Here is a 6,127-nt window from a genome sequence, read left to right as displayed (position 1 = left end):
ATAGTGAATATTATAATAGTGTATAGAGTTCACTACAGAGAATTATACATAGCATTTCTCCACCTAGTAATACAGATAATTAGATCTTATTTATGCCCTTAAAGAGTCAAGCTTAAAAGACTATGAGTTTTCTTTCTTTTCCCTCTGTTTCTTATTTACCTTTTCATCTTTCTCTTGATATCTGTGGTTGAGTGTCAAACTTTCCAATTAGTCCTGGTCTCTTTTGTACAAAAACTTGGAATTCTTCAGTTTTGTTGAATGCCCATACTTTCCCCTGAAAGTATATGGTTAGTTTCGCTGGGTAGTTGATTCGTGGCTGAAGGCCCAGCTCTCTTGCCTTTCTGAATATTGTATTCCTACAATAACTTCTTGATGACCACATGATCTGCTGCTCTGAGTATCAGTGTGTCTTTAATTTCTTTACATGTTTGATTTTATTGGATCCTGATGAATGGGGATGTCACTAATGTAGATTTAAATATAGATGTCTTAGAAGAAAAACTTGAAACTAGCTATATTTTAAAGAAATTAAAATGTATTCCCTTAAGTTCAATAGCCTAGGAGTAATCTTTGACTTCTCACCATCTCTCAAACCCCCTACCCTTATCCATTTATTATTGCCTGTCTTGCACTGATACAGAACCTTACCACCTCTCTTCTAGACTATTTCGGTAATCTGTTGGTGGGTCTACCTACCTCAAGCCTCTCCCCACTCCAATCAGTCCACCTTGAAGCCACCAAAGTATTTTCATAAAATTGTTAGCACAGGGCTGATCCTGTCACCTTCCTACTCAGTAAACTCTGGTGGCTCCCTATCCCCACCCAGGTTCAAATACAAAGTCCTCTGGTGGTTAAAGCCTTTCATTACCTAGCCAGGCTTCTTACACCTTCCTTCCCCCTTATGTATTCTTCAGCCCAGTTACATTGACTTCTTTGCTGTTATTCCAACAAGACATTTCATCTGTCAGCTTTAGACATTTTCCCTCTACCTAGAATACTCTCCTCATTTCTGCCTCCTCATTTCTGGTAGCTTTTTTGAAGTCCCAACTAAAATCCTCTCTTCTGTAGGAAGTCTCACTTAACCCTTCTTAATTTAGTGTCTTCCCTCTGTTATTTTCTATTTATGCCATAGTTTGCAGTGTATATGTTTGTTTACCTGCTATCTTCTCCATTAGATTGTGTGTGGTTTTTTTAAACCCTTACCTTCCATCTTAGAATCAATACTGTGTATTGGTTCCAAGGCAGAAGAGTGGTAAGGGCTAGGCAATGGGGGTTAAGTGACTTGCCCAGGGTCACCCAGTCATATTTGAACCCAAGACCTCCTGTCTCTAGGTCTGGCTCTCAATCCGCTGAACTACCTAGCTGCCCCATTCTTCATTAGATTGTGAACTTTTTGAGGGCTTTTATTCCTTTTTTGCATTGCTAGTGCTTATCCCAGTGCCTAGCACATAGTAGTCACTTAATAAATGTTAATTGGCTGACTGACTGGGGTGTCTGGAGATGCTTGGGGAAAGGGAGTTATTGCAGTAGATTCCCATTGTGTTTTGTTTGTTCACACACACATAAGCTGCTGCTGCTGCTGACCCACATAGAGAAGAACAATCCGCTGTTCTTGTTGACTTGGGATTCTGTTTGTGTCTTTATAGTTTAGTTAGCTTAAGTGTGAGTACTTTCAAGACCTCGGTATGTGATGGCCAGAACTTGAGTCTCTACTATAAAACTCTGTTGTTAATTCCTTATTCTTATAACTAAAAAAATAGGAAGAAATAACTTCCTGGTGAATAATATTACAAATTAATCTGGTCTACTGTTAGCTGGCACTTACAAAGAATATTGCTTATACTTAAATGATGTCTGGGTTCTAAAAGGACCTTAGGAGATACTAGGTTCAACCCTTCCTCCTTTCATTCAGAATTCAACAAATATTTATTATATCTTCTTAAGAGTTGTGAAAGAATATATGCATTCTATATGAGAGTGCTTTCTAAATCTTTGTTTAAGATAAATGCCAATTAGTACTATTTAGACTTCCCACTTAATGGTGTGAACACATGTAGGAATTCCTCTTCTAGATGCAAATACTAACTTGTGTAGAATTTAATAGATTAGAGATAAGAGTTGATTGAGACTCATTGAGGTTAACTGTCTTGCCCTGGTTCACTTGGCTAAGAAGTGGAAGGTTGGCTTTGAAGCTGACACTTTTACTGGGATTCAAAGTTGTTTTCCTAAAGTTCAGTTCTATCCATGTTGATATTCTACTCCATAAACTCCAATGGTTGCCTATTATATAAGCTCTTCTCTTTCCTAAGCTATCTTTCCAGCTTCAGTTTTGTATCATTCCACTTCTCATGTTCTCTGTTCCATCCAAAATGAGTTTCTTGCTCTTAAAGGATGCTTCTATTGCCTGACTTTGGCCTTTGCACTTAGCTGTGCTGAGATGCATTTTCAACACACCTCTCTCTTTGAATCCTTTCTTTCTTTTAAAACTGTGCTTATGCAACACCTTCCACATCAAGCCTTCTGATCCCCACCACAGGTAGTGCCCCACTCTGTATGTGTGTTGTGTGTTGTATGTTTGGTCACTGCATCTTCAGTGGCTGATACATACTAAGAAGCTTAATAAATTCTGCTTAATTGATTTCTAACTCAAAGCCCAATACTTTTTGTCTGTGTTATTTGTGACATATGATATGGGAAGAAATTACTTTGCAGATTTTAAAAGTGCAAAAGTAACTCCTATAAGGACTAAGGCATTGCTATAGGCTTTATTTGGAATTCAAAAAAATCAAATATAAATAAAGCAGCCCTTGCCCTCAGGAGTGAAATTTTAGTACCAAAATTTAAATTAGATTATACCTGCTAAAGGACGGGAAAGAGTATCATGAATCACCTCAAACAGATTTGTTTCATTGTGAAATGCCTCATGTGTACATATATACATGCATTTTTGTAGCATATTTATCTTTCCAATTATGTTATGCTTGGGCAAATTAAAATCTGTTATCTTGACCATAGCATATATAGTTCCATAGGAGAGAGAGAGTGTTACCCTTAAGTATTGTATATTAGGTAGTAAGAAGAAATAAATTAGTGAGAGTAGACAGATTTGGTATTAAAGGTTTACTATTAAAACCCACTGATTTTTATCCACAGGCAGTAATTGAGTTGACTTTGTCAGTTTAATTCCTGAAAGTCTTTAAGTGACATCCTCCTTCAGTGGGGACCCAGCCTCCCTGAAGACCTAAGAACTTGTTGAATCCTAGCGCTAGTAACATGGATCTGTAGGTTGTAATCCCTGCCCTCATTGATGACTTTACAGTCTGACTTTTTTTCAACTGTGAATCTATAACACTTGTGCAATGTTTTTCTTTTTAAAGATGTCCAAGGGAAATTTTACTCATACTTAAGTTGCTTTCTAAGTTCTATAAATATTATACTTAAGGAAAGATCAGTGATTGTGTGTATGTATTTTGTTTTTGTCAAACATTTTCAAGGTTAACATTCTCCATATTGGCACCTTTATTTCAGGAATGATAACAAGAAAGAGGGGGACCAGATGCAAACGGGATGAAATTGTTCATTTGTGATGAAGTAAAATGCAGCCGTGGCTTTTTAGTAATATCAGTAAGTATGATCAGACCACTCATTCTTATTGACAGTAAAGATATATAATTATACAAATAAAAATAGATACTTTTAAAGCAACTCACTTTGCATTTAAAACATGATTTGACCCCTTCTCAACCATATAGCTGTAGTGTATGCTTCCCAAGTAAGTGTATTTTTTAATGCTAATATTTGCCTCTATGTTCTTTAAAGTTTAGATTTATTTTTGAGGTTTTTCTTGTAATTGGAAGTGAACTGGAAAATACCAGATTCCAAGTAGAGCAAAATGTGGTATAGTTTGTTATTTTGATGATACACTATGATAGAAAAAAATTATAAAACAATATTGATAGTTAGAAGGAACCTATTTACTTTTGTTATTATTACTTTGTCCAAGTTCTTCATTTTATTGATGAGGTGAAGTGATTTACTTGAGGTCACACATTAAAGTGTTTGAATGTTGTAAAATGACAACAATTAGGAAATTTTAGATAAAATAAATTTATTTTATTAAAGTTCTATAATGGATATTGTCCCTAGCTTACTGGAAAAAATGATTAGAATCTTATAAGATAAATATAAGGTCAAAGAATTTGTTATTTAGAAATTATTGTTTTAAACTTTTCTATCTAATATTTTCTAGGAAGGAAACTGCATCTGATTTTCTCGAAAGAGAAGTTTGCAAGGTAAGGGACATATTATAAAGCAGATAAAGAAAGACATATATTTGAATGTGTTTAATTGATACTTAAATTTCAATGTGGGTTTTTTTTTTCTTCTTTCCCCAGTTTTTATTAACAATCAAAATCCCTTCTTGATTTTTACTAAATCAGTCAACAAATAATTATTAAGTGTCTTCTGCACGCCTGGCATTATGCTAGCAGATGTTAATACAAATCAAATGTGAGTCAGTCCCTGTCTTTTACGGAATTCATATTCTATGAGAGGGATATTTACTATGTTTACAAATAAGTAAATACAGATTTATATAAAGTGATTTGATGGTAAGAGACATGCATATGTTGAAGAAAGAAGAAACTAAAAACTGGGAAGAATCACAGAAGGGCCTCCTGAAATAGGCGACATGAGTTGAGCTTTGTAGGGGAATTTAAAGGTTCCAAGAAGTGAGGAAAGAGAGCATATTATGCATGGAGGACTTCCTATTCAAAGATAGGGACCTGGGAGAGAGAAAGTCACACAGAGGGAGGGTCAAGTAGGCCAGTTGAGGAGGGTGGTATCTGATTAGCCTGAAAAGTTTGAGTAGAGCCAGGTATTTAGGGCTTTAAATGTCAATCAGAACAATGGTTTTTATTTTATCAGAAAAACAATGGGGAGCCACGGAAGCTTCTTTAGGGCAGAAGTGACATATTTTAATTCCTTTTTGAGTTCTTCCAAAGCTGGTGACCAATTTCCATTTTTTGGTGGAGATTTTGCATGTGTTTTCTTGGATCTCACCCTTTCCTGTTACTTCTGTTCTTTGCTCTTTTTCCCTGTAGAAATTTTCGAGGGTCAAGAGTTTTTTTTGCTGCTGGTTGCTCATTTTCCTACCAGTAGACTGGGAAATCTACATGTTGCTGGCCATTTCTGTCTTAGCTTCTGGTTCACAGGGTTTTGCCCTGGGGATGTCTTCACTGCTGCTGAGGAGGCTTGAGAGTGCCCAGCGCTATGGACCTCTGGACCTCACTGCCAGGACCTGGGACTTTGAGGGGTGGGTCTGAGGTGTTCTTTTGTTGGTGTAGCCTGTGACCGGGGATACCAAAGCTGCCTATGCCCTGGTTCTGAGTCTGGTGCGGTACTTATACTGTGGAAATTCACTCTCTCTACCTACCATTCACATTGTTTAGTGGGAGCCCCCTCACTTGTCCTGCATTGACCTTTTGAGGCATCATTTTAAAGATTGGTTTGGAAGGATATTCAAAGTGATTTCAGGCTTTCACTGCTACTAAGCTGCCATCTTGACTCTGCCTCCTCTTTTGAGGTTTTTCCAAATCATCTTGCTCATCATTTTTTATAGCACAATAGTATTCTATCATAATCATATACCACAACTTGTTCAGCCATTCTTCAGTTGAACAATCCCTGAATTTCCAATTCTTTGCTACTACAGAAAACCAAATTAAATATTTTTGTATAAATAAGCCCTTATCCCTTTTTAAAAAATCTCTTCAGGATACAGACTAGTGGTATTGCTAGATCAAAAGGTATGCACAGTTTTAGCACTCTTTGAATATAGTTCCAAATTGCTCAGTGAGAAAAAAATTTAAAAATCATTCAGCTATCAGAATGCCATGACCAAGAAACCTAGACATCCTCTTTCAAGAAATCTTAAAAGAAAACTCTCCATATCTTTTTAATTAGAGGGCAATGTGGAAATAAATTCTACAAGTTACCTCCTGAAAGAAAACTCAATAAAAATTCTCAGCAACATAATAGTCAGAATCCAAAAGTCAAAGAAAAAATGCTGCAATCGGCCAAAAAGGAAAAAATCCAAATAACAAGGAGCCAGTTGCCACTCAGAAAG

The sequence above is a fragment of the Gracilinanus agilis genome, chromosome 5, assembly GCF_016433145.1.
Source record: "Gracilinanus agilis isolate LMUSP501 chromosome 5, AgileGrace, whole genome shotgun sequence".
Lineage (NCBI taxonomy): Eukaryota > Metazoa > Chordata > Mammalia > Didelphimorphia > Didelphidae > Gracilinanus > Gracilinanus agilis.
Note: the sequence above shows the minus strand (reverse complement) of the source record.